The sequence below is a fragment of the Rhamphochromis sp. 'chilingali' genome (assembly GCF_963969265.1).
Source record: "Rhamphochromis sp. 'chilingali' genome assembly, chromosome: 10".
In the NCBI taxonomy this organism is placed as follows: domain Eukaryota; kingdom Metazoa; phylum Chordata; class Actinopteri; order Cichliformes; family Cichlidae; genus Rhamphochromis; species Rhamphochromis sp. 'chilingali'.
This window is the reverse complement of record NC_137937.1, coordinates 10,001-27,500: the sequence shown is the minus strand read 5'-3', so window position 1 is coordinate 27,500 and position 17,500 is coordinate 10,001. Positions and strand designations below refer to the sequence as shown.

The window sequence follows — 17,500 nt, the reverse complement described above, 5'->3', positions numbered from 1 at the left end:
TTACATTCCTTTGTATCTCTCCCTCTCTGTCTCTCTCTCTCTCTGTCTCTCTCTCTCTCTCTCTCTCTCTCTCTGTCAACACACACACACACACACACACACACACACACACACACACACACACACACACCAAAGCACACAGACAGAAGCTGGTCACAACTGCTGTGCAACTGGGATTGAACCAGGGGGGCTCCCTCTGCTGGCTCAATGCGGTACAAAGTGTCTGAAGGAGTTATACCGGCGAAAATAACATCTTTCAATTGCATGTTTGGTCCACAGGAGGGCGCCTAGCTGGCAAGTCCAGTACATTCCATATTAAAGTTGTTGCAAGTGCATTTTTTGTGTAAAAGACAGACACACACACACACACACACACACACTGTAAGGTCTGAAGTGCAAAATTTGAATTACATTCCTTTGTATCTCTCCCTCTCTGTCTCTCTCTCTCTCTGTCTCTCTCTCTGTCTCTCTCTGTCTCTCTCTGTCAACACACACACACACACACACACACACACACACACACACACACACACACACACACACACCAAAGCACACAGACAGAAGCTGGTCACAACTGCTGTGCAACTGGGATTGAACCAGGGGGGCTCCCTCTGCTGGCTCAATGCGGTACAAAGTGTCTGAAGGAGTTATACCGGCGAAAATAACATCTTTCAATTGCATGTTTGGTCCACAGGATGGCGCCTAGCTGGCAAGTCCTGTACATTGCATATTAAAAGTTGTTGCAAGTGCACTCACATGTATTTTTTGTGTAAAAGAGACACACACACACACACACACACACACACACACACACACACACACAAGCTGGTCAGCTGCTTTGCAACTCAATGCGGTACAAATCGACTTGTGTGCCTCTTTTTCTCTTTGGGTTTTCTGTGTGTTTTTTTAAATTTTTAAATCCACAGCAAGTGTCTCTCTCTCTCTCTCTCTGTCTGTCTCTCTGTCACACACACACACACACACACACACACACACACACACACACACACACACACACACACACACACACACGCACACACACACGCTCAATGGAGTATAAAATAAAGACCGGGGCAGTTCTCTCACTGGAGTCTCTTATAGTGGAGGCTGCCCTTGCTAGCAAGAAGTTCTGTGTGTTTCTCTTCTCTGAGTCTTTACTGAAGAAGTGTTTTATAACATTTTCCTTAACAACTGACATGTGTTTTTTGTGTAAAAGAGAGAGAGACACACACACACACACACACACACACACACACACACACACACACACACACTCACACTCAGCGGCTCAGAGATGAGGGAAAAACAACAGAAATCAGGATAGATTTTAATGTCAGGAGATGCCCTGTGATGCTGGGGCCATTGTGTAAGATTGGAATGTGTACCAGTGGCTGGTGGGTGGTCCTTGAAGGTCCCGGGAGGAGGCGGCGAGGAGGCAGCGGGTGGCTGGGCTTGAGCTGTGGATCAGGAACGTCATTTATTCTGCGTGGCGCCGCGTGTGCCCTGTGCAGCTTCGATGTGTGCGGCTGACGCTCTGTGGTTCCTGTTCCTGTCATAAAAGGCCCTGTACAAGGGGAGAAGAAATGCATCATTGGTTACCAAAATAAAACAGTGTCTTTCTGCCTGTGTCATTCTGTTTGGTTTCTTTCAGCGTTTGTTTCTTAAATACACAGCAAGTGTCACTCTCTCTCTCTCTCTCTCTGTCACACACACACACACACACCAAAGCACACACACCAAAGCGCGCACACACACACACACACACACACACCAAAGCGCACACACACACACACACACACACACACACACACAGACACTGTGAGGTTTGCAGTGCAAAATTTGAATTTTAGTGCATGGTGATTTGTCTCCCTCCAGTGGCCCACGGCAGGTATGATGAGGCTTAAATGATAGGGTTAGGTTATGGGGAAAAAGCCAGGAGAGGATGGGACAAAAGTGGAATAACTGAAAAAGTAAGAGGTGTAGAGGGCTGATGTTGGTGTCTAGGTGGGGGTTTTGGTGGGTGCCGGACACTGTGGCGAAGAGGCCACGCCGATGGCTTCTTCGGTTCTGGAGATATGGCGAATCGGACCAAAAAGGATGGGACAAAAGGGTCCCAGTCGGAGAAAGGAAGGTGCAGAGGGCCTGGTTCCACTGGCATTGCGTTGCCCGTGTGCGGGCGCATCCGCAGGTGCCCAACATGGCATGGTTCAGAGTACCTTTGCAGGAGGCTTAGGGATAGGTTAGGGGGTAATAGCCAGAATTTGACGGAATAAAATGGAATAACTGGGAAAGTAAGTGTCGTAGAGGGATGAAAGTTGTGTCTACGGGGGGGTTTCGGGGTGCTCCGGACACCCTGGTGAAGACCCCATGTCGATAGCACCAACGGTTCTGGACTTGGTGTAAATGGGTCAAAATTTGACGGAATAAAAAGGTCAAAGTGGCAGATAGGAGTGTCCGATCGGGACGATTCCACCACCACTGTACTCAGCAGGCCCTGCCGGGTCGTTAGACACGCAGCATGGCAGGGATCGGTGACATAACATGTAGCAGTTTCCCTTCACAGAAGCGTCTGCAGCAGGTGGGTGGAGGAGGAGGCAGCAGAACCAGGCCTTTGGAGCACTGTGTCATCTCCTGGTCCTGATGCTTTGAATCTCCCTCTCTGTCTGTCTGTCTGTCTGTCACACACACACACACACACACACACACAAGCTGGTCAAGTGCTGTGCAACTGGGATTGCACCTGTCGTCCACAGGAGGGCGCCTAGCTGGGAAGTCCAGTACATTCCATATTAAAGTTGTTGCAAGTGCATTTTTTGTGTAAAAGACAGACAGACAGACACACACACACACACACACACACACACACACACACACACACACACACTGTAAGGTCTGAAGTGCAAAATTTGAATTACATTCCTTTGTATCTCTCCCTCTCTCTCTCTCTCTCTCTCTCTCTCTCTCTCTCTCTCTCTCTCTGTCAACACACACACACACACACACACACACTGTAAGGTCTGAAGTGCAAAATTTGAATTACATTCCTTTGTATCTCTCCCTCTCTGTCTCTCTGTCTCTCTCTCTCTCTCTCTCTCTGTCTGTCACACACACACACACACACACACACACACACACACACACACACACACACACACACACACACACACACACACACACACACACACACAGACACTGTGAGGTTTGCAGTGCAAAATTTGAATTTTAGTGCATGGTGATTTGTCTCCCTCCAGTGGCCCACGGCAGGTATGATGAGGCTTAAATGATAGGTTATGGGGAAAAAGCCAGGAGAGGATGGGACAAAAGTGGAATAACTGAAAAAGTAAGAGGTGTAGAGGGCTGATGTTGGTGTCTAGGTGGGGGTTTTGGTGGGTGCCGGACACTGTGGCGAAGAGGCCACGCCGATGGCTTCTTCGGTTCTGGAGATATGGCGAATCGGACCAAAAAGGATGGGACAAAAGGGTCCCAGTCGGAGAAAGGAAGGTGCAGAGGGCCTGGTTCCACTGGCATTGCGTTGCCCGTGTGCGGGCGCATCCGCAGGTGCCCAACATGGCATGGTTCAGAGTACCTTTGCAGGAGGCTTAGGGATAGGTTAGGGGGTAATAGCCAGAATTTGACGGAATAAAATGGAATAACTGGGAAAGTAAGTGTCGTAGAGGGATGAAAGTTGTGTCTACGGGGGGGTTTCGGGGTGCTCCGGACACCCTGGTGAAGACCCCATGTCGATAGCACCAACGGTTCTGGACTTGGTGTAAATGGGTCCAAATTTGACGGAATAAAAAGGTCAAAGTGGCAGATAGGAGTGTCCGATCGGGCCGATTCCACCACCACTGTACTCAGCAGGCCCTGCCGGGTCGTTAGACACGCAGCATGGCAGGGATCGGTGACATAACATGTAGCAGTTTCCCTTCACAGAAGCGTCTGCAGCAGGTGGGTGGAGGAGGAGGCAGCAGAACCAGGCCTTTGGAGCACTGTGTCATCTCCTAGTCCTGATGCTTTGAATCTCCCTCTCTGTCTGTCTGTCTGTCTGTCACACACACACACACACACACACACAGAAGCTGGTCAAGTGCTGTGCAACTGGGATTGCACCTGTCGTCCACAGGAGGGCGCCTAGCTGGGAAGTCCAGTACATTCCATATTAAAGTTGTTGCAAGTGCATTTTTTGTGTAAAAGACAGACAGACAGACAGACAGACACACACACACACACACACACACACACACACACACACACACACACACACACACACACACACACACACACTGTAAGGTCTGAAGTGCAAAATTTGAATTACATTCCTTTGTATCTCTCCCTCTCTCTCTCTCTCTCTCTCTCTCTCTGTCTCTCTCTCTCTCTCTCTCTCTCTCTGTCAACACACACACACACACACACACACACACACACACACACACACACACACACACACACACCAAAGCACACAGACAGAAGCTGGTCACAACTGCTGTGCAACTGGGATTGAACCAGGGGGGCTCCCTCTGCTGGCTCAATGCGGTACAAAGTGTCTGAAGGAGTTATACCGGCGAAAATAACATCTTTCAATTGCATGTTTGGTCCACAGGATGGCGCCTAGCTGGCAAGTCCTGTACATTGCATATTAAAAGTTGTTGCAAGTGCACTCACATGTATTTTTTGTGTAAAAGAGACACACACACACACACACACACACACACACACACACACACACACAAGCTGGTCAGCTGCTTTGCAACTCAATGCGGTACAAATCGACTTGTGTGCCTCTTTTTCTCTTTGGGTTTTCTGTGTGTTTTTTTAAATTTTTAAATCCACAGCAAGTGTCTCTCTCTCTCTCTCTCTGTCTGTCTCTCTGTCACACACACACACACACACACACACACACACACACACACACACACACACACACACACACGCACACACACACGCTCAATGGAGTATAAAATAAAGACCGGGGCAGTTCTCTCACTGGAGTCTCTTATAGTGGAGGCTGCCCTTGCTAGCAAGAAGTTCTGTGTGTTTCTCTTCTCTGAGTCTTTACTGAAGAAGTGTTTTATAACATTTTCCTTAACAACTGACATGTGTTTTTTGTGTAAAAGAGAGAGAGACACACACACACACACACACACACACACACACACACACACACACACACACACACACACACACACACACACTCACACTCAGCGGCTCAGAGATGAGGGAAAAACAACAGAAATCAGGATAGATTTTAATGTCAGGAGATGCCCTGTGATGCTGGGGCCATTGTGTAAGATTGGAATGTGTACCAGTGGCTGGTGGGTGGTCCTTGAAGGTCCCGGGAGGAGGCGGCGAGGAGGCAGCGGGTGGCTGGGCTTGAGCTGTGGATCAGGAACGTCATTTATTCTGCGTGGCGCCGCGTGTGCCCTGTGCAGCTTCGATGTGTGCGGCTGACGCTCTGTGGTTCCTGTTCCTGTCATAAAAGGCCCTGTACAAGGGGAGAAGAAATGCATCATTGGTTACCAAAATAAAACAGTGTCTTTCTGCCTGTGTCATTCTGTTTGGTTTCTTTCAGCGTTTGTTTCTTAAATACACAGCAAGTGTCACTCTCTCTCTCTCTCTCTCTGTCACACACACACACACACCAAAGCACACACACCAAAGCGCGCACACACACACACACACACACACACCAAAGCGCACACACACACACACACACACACACACACACACACAGACACTGTGAGGTTTGCAGTGCAAAATTTGAATTTTAGTGCATGGTGATTTGTCTCCCTCCAGTGGCCCACGGCAGGTATGATGAGGCTTAAATGATAGGTTATGGGGAAAAAGCCAGGAGAGGATGGGACAAAAGTGGAATAACTGAAAAAGTAAGAGGTGTAGAGGGCTGATGTTGGTGTCTAGGTGGGGGTTTTGGTGGGTGCCGGACGCTGTGGCGAAGAGGCCACGCCGATGGCTTCTTCGGTTCTGGAGATATGGCGAATCGGACCAAAAAGGATGGGACAAAAGGGTCCCAGTCGGAGAAAGGAAGGTGCAGAGGGCCTGGTTCCACTGGCATTGCGTTGCCCGTGTGCGGGCGCATCCGCAGGTGCCCAACATGGCATGGTTCAGAGTACCTTTGCAGGAGGCTTAGGGATAGGTTAGGGGGTAATAGCCAGAATTTGACGGAATAAAATGGAATAACTGGGAAAGTAAGTGTCGTAGAGGGATGAAAGTGGTGTCTACGGGGGGGTTTCGGGGTGCTCCGGACACCCTGGTGAAGACCCCATGTCGATAGCACCAACGGTTCTGGACTTGGTGTAAATGGGTCAAAATTTGACGGAATAAAAAGGTCAAAGTGGCAGATAGGAGTGTCCGATCGGGCCGATTCCACCACCACTGTACTCAGCAGGCCCTGCCGGGTCGTTAGACACGCAGCATGGCAGGGATCGGTGACATAACATGTAGCAGTTTCCCTTCACAGAAGCGTCTGCAGCAGGTGGGTGGAGGAGGAGGCAGCAGAACCAGGCCTTTGGAGCACTGTGTCATCTCCTGGTCCTGATGCTTTGAATCTCCCTCTCTGTCTGTCTGTCTGTCTGTCACACACACACACACACACACACACACACACACAAGCTGGTCAAGTGCTGTGCAACTGGGATTGCACCTGTCGTCCACAGGAGGGCGCCTAGCTGGGAAGTCCAGTACATTCCATATTAAAGTTGTTGCAAGTGCATTTTTTGTGTAAAAGACAGACAGACAGACAGACACACACACACACACACACACACACACACACACACACACACACACACACACACACACACACACACACTGTAAGGTCTGAAGTGCAAAATTTGAATTACATTCCTTTGTATCTCTCCCTCTCTCTCTCTCTCTCTCTCTCTCTGTCTCTCTCTCTCTCTCTCTCTCTCTGTCAACACACACACACACACACACACACACTGTAAGGTCTGAAGTGCAAAATTTGAATTACATTCCTTTGTATCTCTCCCTCTCTGTCTCTCTCTCTCTCTGTCTCTCTCTCTCTCTCTCTCTCTCTCTGTCAACACACACACACACACACACACACACACACACACACACACACACACAACACACACACACCAAAGCACACAGACAAAAGCTGGTCACAACTGCTGTGCAACTGGGATTGAACCAGGGGGGCTCCCTCTGCTGGCTCAATGCGGTACAAAGTGTCTGAAGGAGTTATACCGGCGAAAATAACATCTTTCAATTGCATGTTTGGTCCACAGGAGGGCGCCTAGCTGGGAAGTCCAGTACATTCCATATTAAAGTTGTTGCAAGTGCATTTTTTGTGTAAAAGACAGACACACACACACACACACACACACACACACACACACACACACACACACACTGTAAGGTCTGAAGTGCAAAATTTGAATTACATTCCTTTGTATCTCTCCCTCTCTCTCTCTCTCTCTCTCTGTCTCTCTCTCTCTCTCTCTCTCTCTCTGTCAACACACACACACACACACACACACACACACACACACACACACACACCAAAGCACACAGACAGAAGCTGGTCACAACTGCTGTGCAACTGGGATTGAACCAGGGGGGCTCCCTCTGCTGGCTCAATGCGGTACAAAGTGTCTGAAGGAGTTATACCGGCGAAAATAACATCTTTCAATTGCATGTTTGGTCCACAGGAGGGCGCCTAGCTGGGAAGTCCAGTACATTCCATATTAAAGTTGTTGCAAGTGCACTCACATGTATTTTTTGTGTAAAAGAGACACACACACACACACACACACACACACACACACACACACACACAAGCTGGTCAGCTGCTTTGCAACTCAATGCGGTACAAATCGACTTGTGTGCCTCTTTTTCTCTTTGGGTTTTCTGTGTGTTTTTTTAAATTTTTAAATCCACAGCAAGTGTCTCTCTCTCTCTCTCTCTGTCTGTCTCTCTGTCACACACACACACACACACACACACACACACACACACACACACACACACACACACACACACACGCACACACACACGCTCAATGGAGTATAAAATAAAGACCGGGGCAGTTCTCTCACTGGAGTCTCTTATAGTGGAGGCTGCCCTTGCTAGCAAGAAGTTCTGTGTGTTTCTCTTCTCTGAGTCTTTACTGAAGAAGTGTTTTATAACATTTTCCTTAACAACTGACATGTGTTTTTTGTGTAAAAGAGAGAGAGACACACACACACACACACACACACACACACACACACACACACACACACACACACACACACTCACACTCAGCGGCTCAGAGATGAGGGAAAAACAACAGAAATCAGGATAGATTTTAATGTCAGGAGATGCCCTGTGATGCTGGGGCCATTGTGTAAGATTGGAATGTGTACCAGTGGCTGGTGGGTGGTCCTTGAAGGTCCCGGGAGGAGGCGGCGAGGAGGTAGCGGGTGGCTGGGCTTGAGCTGTGGATCAGGAACGTCATTTATTCTGCGTGGCGCCGCGTGTGCCCTGTGCAGCTTCGATGTGTGCGGCTGACGCTCTGTGGTTCCTGTTCCTGTCATAAAAGGCCCTGTACAAGGGGAGAAGAAATGCATCATTGGTTACCAAAATAAAACAGTGTCTTTCTGCCTGTGTCATTCTGTTTGGTTTCTTTCAGCGTTTGTTTCTTAAATACACAGCAAGTGTCACTCTCTCTCTCTCTCTCTCTCTCTCTCTCTCTGTCTGTCACACACACACACACACACACACACACACACACACACACACACACACACACACACACCAAAGCACACACACACACAAACACAGACACACACAGACACTGTGAGGTTTGCAGTGCAAAATTTGAATTTTAGTGCATGGTGATTTGTCTCCCTCCAGTGGCCCACGGCAGGTATGATGAGGCTTAAATGATAGGATAGGTTATGGGGAAAAAGCCAGGAGAGGATGGGACAAAAGTGGAATAACTGAAAAAGTAAGAGGTGTAGAGGGCTGATGTTGGTGTCTAGGTGGGGGTTTTGGTGGGTGCCGGACACTGTGGCGAAGAGGCCACGCCGATGGCTTCTTCGGTTCTGGAGATATGGCGAATCGGACCAAAAAGGATGGGACAAAAGGGTCCCAGTCGGAGAAAGGAAGGTGCAGAGGGCCTGGTTCCACTGGCATTGCGTTGCCCGTGTGCGGGCGCATCCGCAGGTGCCCAACATGGCATGGTTCAGAGTACCTTTGCAGGAGGCTTAGGGATAGGTTAGGGGGTAATAGCCAGAATTTGACGGAATAAAATGGAATAACTGGGAAAGTAAGTGTCGTAGAGGGATGAAAGTTGTGTCTACGGGGGGGTTTCGGGGTGCTCCGGACACCCTGGTGAAGACCCCATGTCGATAGCACCAACGGTTCTGGACTTGGTGTAAATGGGTCCAAATTTGACGGAATAAAAAGGTCAAAGTGGCAGATAGGAGTGTCCGATCGGGCCGATTCCACCACCACTGTACTCAGCAGGCCCTGCCGGGTCGTTAGACACGCAGCATGGCAGGGATCGGTGACATAACATGTAGCAGTTTCCCTTCACAGAAGCGTCTGCAGCAGGTGGGTGGAGGAGGAGGCAGCAGAACCAGGCCTTTGGAGCACTGTGTCATCTCCTGGTCCTGATGCTTTGAATCTCCCTCTCTGTCTGTCTGTCTGTCTGTCACACACACACACACACAGAAGCTGGTCAAGTGCTGTGCAACTGGGATTGCACCTGTCGTCCACAGGAGGGCGCCTAGCTGGGAAGTCCAGTACATTCCATATTAAAGTTGTTGCAAGTGCATTTTTTGTGTAAAAGACAGACAGACAGACACACACACACACACACACACACACACACACACACACACACACACACACACACACACACACACACACACACACACTGTAAGGTCTGAAGTGCAAAATTTGAATTACATTCCTTTGTATCTCTCCCTCTCTCTCTCTCTCTCTCTCTCTCTCTGTCTCTCTCTCTCTCTCTCTCTCTCTGTCAACACACACACACACACACACACACACACACACACACACACACTGTAAGGTCTGAAGTGCAAAATTTGAATTACATTCCTTTGTATCTCTCCCTCTCTGTCTCTCTCTCTCTCTGTCTCTCTCTCTCTCTCTCTCTCTCTCTCTGTCAACACACACACACACACACACACACACACACACACACACACACACACACACACACACACACACACACACACACACACACACACACACCAAAGCACACAGACAGAAGCTGGTCACAACTGCTGTGCAACTGGGATTGAACCAGGGGGGCTCCCTCTGCTGGCTCAATGCGGTACAAAGTGTCTGAAGGAGTTATACCGGCGAAAATAACATCTTTCAATTGCATGTTTGGTCCACAGGAGGGCGCCTAGCTGGCAAGTCCAGTACATTCCATATTAAAGTTGTTGCAAGTGCATTTTTTGTGTAAAAGACAGACACACACACACACACACACACACACTGTAAGGTCTGAAGTGCAAAATTTGAATTACATTCCTTTGTATCTCTCCCTCTCTGTCTCTCTCTCTCTCTGTCTCTCTCTCTGTCTCTCTCTGTCTCTCTCTGTCAACACACACACACACACACACACACACACACACACACACACACACACACACACACCAAAGCACACAGACAGAAGCTGGTCACAACTGCTGTGCAACTGGGATTGAACCAGGGGGGCTCCCTCTGCTGGCTCAATGCGGTACAAAGTGTCTGAAGGAGTTATACCGGCGAAAATAACATCTTTCAATTGCATGTTTGGTCCACAGGATGGCGCCTAGCTGGCAAGTCCTGTACATTGCATATTAAAAGTTGTTGCAAGTGCACTCACATGTATTTTTTGTGTAAAAGAGACACACACACACACACACACACACACACACACACACACACACACACACACAAGCTGGTCAGCTGCTTTGCAACTCAATGCGGTACAAATCGACTTGTGTGCCTCTTTTTCTCTTTGGGTTTTCTGTGTGTTTTTTTAAATTTTTAAATCCACAGCAAGTGTCTCTCTCTCTCTCTCTCTGTCTGTCTCTCTGTCACACACACACACACACACACACACACACACACACACACACACACGCACACACACACACACACACACACACTCAATGGAGTATAAAATAAAGACCGGGGCAGTTCTCTCACTGGAGTCTCTTATAGTGGAGGCTGCCCTTGCTAGCAAGAAGTTCTGTGTGTTTCTCTTCTCTGAGTCTTTACTGAAGAAGTGTTTTATAACATTTTCCTTAACAACTGACATGTGTTTTTTGTGTAAAAGAGAGAGAGACACACACACACACACACACACACACACACACACACACACACACACACACACACACACACACACACACACACACTCACACTCAGCGGCTCAGAGATGAGGGAAAAACAACAGAAATCAGGATAGATTTTAATGTCAGGAGATGCCCTGTGATGCTGGGGCCATTGTGTAAGATTGGAATGTGTACCAGTGGCTGGTGGGTGGTCCTTGAAGGTCCCGGGAGGAGGCGGCGAGGAGGTAGCGGGTGGCTGGGCTTGAGCTGTGGATCAGGAACGTCATTTATTCTGCGTGGCGCCGCGTGTGCCCTGTGCAGCTTCGATGTGTGCGGCTGACGCTCTGTGGTTCCTGTTCCTGTCATAAAAGGCCCTGTACAAGGGGAGAAGAAATGCATCATTGGTTACCAAAATAAAACAGTGTCTTTCTGCCTGTGTCATTCTGTTTGGTTTCTTTCAGCGTTTGTTTCTTAAATACACAGCAAGTGTCACTCTCTCTCTCTCTCTCTCTGTCACACACACACACACACCAAAGCACACACACCAAAGCGCGCACACACACACACACACACACACACCAAAGCGCACACACACACACACACACACACACACACACACACACACACACACACACACACACACACAGACACTGTGAGGTTTGCAGTGCAAAATTTGAATTTTAGTGCATGGTGATTTGTCTCCCTCCAGTGGCCCACGGCAGGTATGATGAGGCTTAAATGATAGGGTTATGGGGAAAAAGCCAGGAGAGGATGGGACAAAAGTGGAATAACTGAAAAAGTAAGAGGTGTAGAGGGCTGATGTTGGTGTCTAGGTGGGGGTTTTGGTGGGTGCCGGACACTGTGGCGAAGAGGCCACGCCGATGGCTTCTTCGGTTCTGGAGATATGGCGAATCGGACCAAAAAGGATGGGACAAAAGGGTCCCAGTCGGAGAAAGGAAGGTGCAGAGGGCCTGGTTCCACTGGCATTGCGTTGCCCGTGTGCGGGCGCATCCGCAGGTGCCCAACATGGCATGGTTCAGAGTACCTTTGCAGGAGGCTTAGGGATAGGTTAGGGGGTAATAGCCAGAATTTGACGGAATAAAATGGAATAACTGGGAAAGTAAGTGTCGTAGAGGGATGAAAGTTGTGTCTACGGGGGGGTTTCGGGGTGCTCCGGACACCCTGGTGAAGACCCCATGTCGATAGCACCAACGGTTCTGGACTTGGTGTAAATGGGTCCAAATTTGACGGAATAAAAAGGTCAAAGTGGCAGATAGGAGTGTCCGATCGGGCCGATTCCACCACCACTGTACTCAGCAGGCCCTGCCGGGTCGTTAGACACGCAGCATGGCAGGGATCGGTGACATAACATGTAGCAGTTTCCCTTCACAGAAGCGTCTGCAGCAGGTGGGTGGAGGAGGAGGCAGCAGAACCAGGCCTTTGGAGCACTGTGTCATCTCCTAGTCCTGATGCTTTGAATCTCCCTCTCTGTCTGTCTGTCTGTCTGTCACACACACACACACACACACACACAGAAGCTGGTCAAGTGCTGTGCAACTGGGATTGCACCTGTCGTCCACAGGAGGGCGCCTAGCTGGGAAGTCCAGTACATTCCATATTAAAGTTGTTGCAAGTGCATTTTTTGTGTAAAAGACAGACAGACAGACAGACAGACAGACAGACACACACACACACACACACACACACACACACACACACACACACACACACACACACACACACACTGTAAGGTCTGAAGTGCAAAATTTGAATTACATTCCTTTGTATCTCTCCCTCTCTCTCTCTCTCTCTCTCTCTCTCTGTCTCTCTCTCTCTCTCTCTCTCTCTCTGTCAACACACACACACACACACACACACACACACACACACACACACACACACACACACACACACCAAAGCACACAGACAGAAGCTGGTCACAACTGCTGTGCAACTGGGATTGAACCAGGGGGGCTCCCTCTGCTGGCTCAATGCGGTACAAAGTGTCTGAAGGAGTTATACCGGCGAAAATAACATCTTTCAATTGCATGTTTGGTCCACAGGATGGCGCCTAGCTGGCAAGTCCTGTACATTGCATATTAAAAGTTGTTGCAAGTGCACTCACATGTATTTTTTGTGTAAAAGAGACACACACACACACACACACACACACACACACACACACACACAAGCTGGTCAGCTGCTTTGCAACTCAATGCGGTACAAATCGACTTGTGTGCCTCTTTTTCTCTTTGGGTTTTCTGTGTGTTTTTTTAAATTTTTAAATCCACAGCAAGTGTCTCTCTCTCTCTCTCTCTGTCTGTCTCTCTGTCACACACACACACACACACACACACACACACACACACACACACACACACACACACACGCACACACACACGCTCAATGGAGTATAAAATAAAGACCGGGGCAGTTCTCTCACTGGAGTCTCTTATAGTGGAGGCTGCCCTTGCTAGCAAGAAGTTCTGTGTGTTTCTCTTCTCTGAGTCTTTACTGAAGAAGTGTTTTATAACATTTTCCTTAACAACTGACATGTGTTTTTTGTGTAAAAGAGAGAGAGACACACACACACACACACACACACACACACACACACACACACACACACACACACACACACACACACACTCACACTCAGCGGCTCAGAGATGAGGGAAAAACAACAGAAATCAGGATAGATTTTAATGTCAGGAGATGCCCTGTGATGCTGGGGCCATTGTGTAAGATTGGAATGTGTACCAGTGGCTGGTGGGTGGTCCTTGAAGGTCCCGGGAGGAGGCGGCGAGGAGGCAGCGGGTGGCTGGGCTTGAGCTGTGGATCAGGAACGTCATTTATTCTGCGTGGCGCCGCGTGTGCCCTGTGCAGCTTCGATGTGTGCGGCTGACGCTCTGTGGTTCCTGTTCCTGTCATAAAAGGCCCTGTACAAGGGGAGAAGAAATGCATCATTGGTTACCAAAATAAAACAGTGTCTTTCTGCCTGTGTCATTCTGTTTGGTTTCTTTCAGCGTTTGTTTCTTAAATACACAGCAAGTGTCACTCTCTCTCTCTCTCTCTCTGTCACACACACACACACACCAAAGCACACACACCAAAGCGCGCACACACACACACACACACACACACCAAAGCGCACACACACACACACACACACACACACCAAAGCGCACACACACACACACACACACACACACACACACACACAGACACTGTGAGGTTTGCAGTGCAAAATTTGAATTTTAGTGCATGGTGATTTGTCTCCCTCCAGTGGCCCACGGCAGGTATGATGAGGCTTAAATGATAGGTTATGGGGAAAAAGCCAGGAGAGGATGGGACAAAAGTGGAATAACTGAAAAAGTAAGAGGTGTAGAGGGCTGATGTTGGTGTCTAGGTGGGGGTTTTGGTGGGTGCCGGACGCTGTGGCGAAGAGGCCACGCCGATGGCTTCTTCGGTTCTGGAGATATGGCGAATCGGACCAAAAAGGATGGGACAAAAGGGTCCCAGTCGGAGAAAGGAAGGTGCAGAGGGCCTGGTTCCACTGGCATTGCGTTGCCCGTGTGCGGGCGCATCCGCAGGTGCCCAACATGGCATGGTTCAGAGTACCTTTGCAGGAGGCTTAGGGATAGGTTAGGGGGTAATAGCCAGAATTTGACGGAATAAAATGGAATAACTGGGAAAGTAAGTGTCGTAGAGGGATGAAAGTGGTGTCTACGGGGGGGTTTCGGGGTGCTCCGGACACCCTGGTGAAGACCCCATGTCGATAGCACCAACGGTTCTGGACTTGGTGTAAATGGGTCAAAATTTGACGGAATAAAAAGGTCAAAGTGGCAGATAGGAGTGTCCGATCGGGCCGATTCCACCACCACTGTACTCAGCAGGCCCTGCCGGGTCGTTAGACACGCAGCATGGCAGGGATCGGTGACATAACATGTAGCAGTTTCCCTTCACAGAAGCGTCTGCAGCAGGTGGGTGGAGGAGGAGGCAGCAGAACCAGGCCTTTGGAGCACTGTGTCATCTCCTGGTCCTGATGCTTTGAATCTCCCTCTCTGTCTGTCTGTCTGTCTGTCACACACACACACACACACACACACACACACACAAGCTGGTCAAGTGCTGTGCAACTGGGATTGCACCTGTCGTCCACAGGAGGGCGCCTAGCTGGGAAGTCCAGTACATTCCATATTAAAGTTGTTGCAAGTGCATTTTTTGTGTAAAAGACAGACAGACAGACAGACACACACACACACACACACACACACACACACACACACACACACACACACACACACACACACACTGTAAGGTCTGAAGTGCAAAATTTGAATTACATTCCTTTGTATCTCTCCCTCTCTCTCTCTCTCTCTCTGTCTCTCTCTCTCTCTCTCTCTCTCTGTCAACACACACACACACACACACACACACTGTAAGGTCTGAAGTGCAAAATTTGAATTACATTCCTTTGTATCTCTCCCTCTCTGTCTCTCTCTCTCTCTGTCTCTCTCTCTCTCTCTCTCTCTCTCTGTCAACACACACACACACACACACACACACACACACACACACACACACACACACACAAACACACACACACCAAAGCACACAGACAAAAGCTGGTCACAACTGCTGTGCAACTGGGATTGAACCAGGGGGGCTCCCTCTGCTGGCTCAATGCGGTACAAAGTGTCTGAAGGAGTTATACCGGCGAAAATAACATCTTTCAATTGCATGTTTGGTCCACAGGAGGGCGCCTAGCTGGGAAGTCCAGTACATTCCATATTAAAGTTGTTGCAAGTGCATTTTTTGTGTAAAAGACAGACACACACACACACACACACACACACACACACACACACACACACACACTGTAAGGTCTGAAGTGCAAAATTTGAATTACATTCCTTTGTATCTCTCCCTCTCTCTCTCTCTCTCTCTCTCTCTCTGTCTCTCTCTCTCTCTCTCTCTCTCTCTGTCAACACACACACACACACACACACACACACACACACACACACACACCAAAGCACACAGACAGAAGCTGGTCACAACTGCTGTGCAACTGGGATTGAACCAGGGGGGCTCCCTCTGCTGGCTCAATGCGGTACAAAGTGTCTGAAGGAGTTATACCGGCGAAAATAACATCTTTCAATTGCATGTTTGGTCCACAGGAGGGCGCCTAGCTGGGAAGTCCAGTACATTCCATATTAAAGTTGTTGCAAGTGCACTCACATGTATTTTTTGTGTAAAAGAGACACACACACACACACACACACACACACACACACACACACACACAAGCTGGTCAGCTGCTTTGCAACTCAATGCGGTACAAATCGACTTGTGTGCCTCTTTTTCTCTTTGGGTTTTCTGTGTGTTTTTTTAAATTTTTAAATCCACAGCAAGTGTCTCTCTCTCTCTCTCTCTGTCTGTCTCTCTGTCACACACACACACACACACACACACACACACACACACACACACACACACACACACACACACACACACACGCACACACACACGCTCAATGGAGTATAAAATAAAGACCGGGGCAGTTCTCTCACTGGAGTCTCTTATAGTGGAGGCTGCCCTTGCTAGCAAGAAGTTCTGTGTGTTTCTCTTCTCTGAGTCTTTACTGAAGAAGTGTTTTATAACATTTTCCTTAACAACTGACATGTGTTTTTTGTGTAAAAGAGAGAGAGACACACACACACACACACACACACACACACACACACACACACACACACACACACACACACACTCACACTCAGCGGCTCAGAGATGAGGGAAAAACAACAGAAATCAGGATAGATTTTAATGTCAGGAGATGCCCTGTGATGCTGGGGCCATTGTGTAAGATTGGAATGTGTACCAGTGGCTGGTGGGTGGTCCTTGAAGGTCCCGGGAGGAGGCGGCGAGGAGGCAGCGGGTGGCTGGGCTTGAGCTGTGGATCAGGAACGTCATTTATTCTGCGTGGCGCCGCGTGTGCCCTGTGCAGCTTCGATGTGTGCGGCTGACGCTCTGTGGTTCCTGTTCCTGTCATAAAAGGCCCTGTACAAGGGGAGAAGAAATGCATCATTGGTTACCAAAATAAAACAGTGTCTTTCTGCCTGTGTCATTCTGTTTGGTTTCTTTCAGCGTTTGTTTCTTAAATACACAGCAAG

General features: G+C 48.9%; 1 long non-coding RNA gene across 4 annotated transcripts in view; it reads right to left on the bottom strand.

Annotated features, from left to right (window-relative positions):
- LOC308404470 overlaps positions 1-17,500 on the bottom strand; it is a 20,473-nt gene that overhangs the window by 1,987 nt on the left and 986 nt on the right. For 2 of the 4 annotated variants that reach the window (XR_013973123.1, XR_013973125.1), the window contains exons 1-4: positions 14,082-14,484; positions 8,388-9,676; positions 5,304-6,587; positions 1,386-2,675 (exon numbers count right to left, since the gene is read on the bottom strand). This is a non-coding gene — a long non-coding RNA (uncharacterized lncRNA). Of the gene's footprint in view, positions 1-1,385; positions 2,676-5,303; positions 6,588-8,387; positions 9,677-14,081; positions 14,485-17,208 lie in introns of those variants that run through there. The other 2 variants (XR_013973122.1, XR_013973124.1) reach the window with 2 other exon arrangements.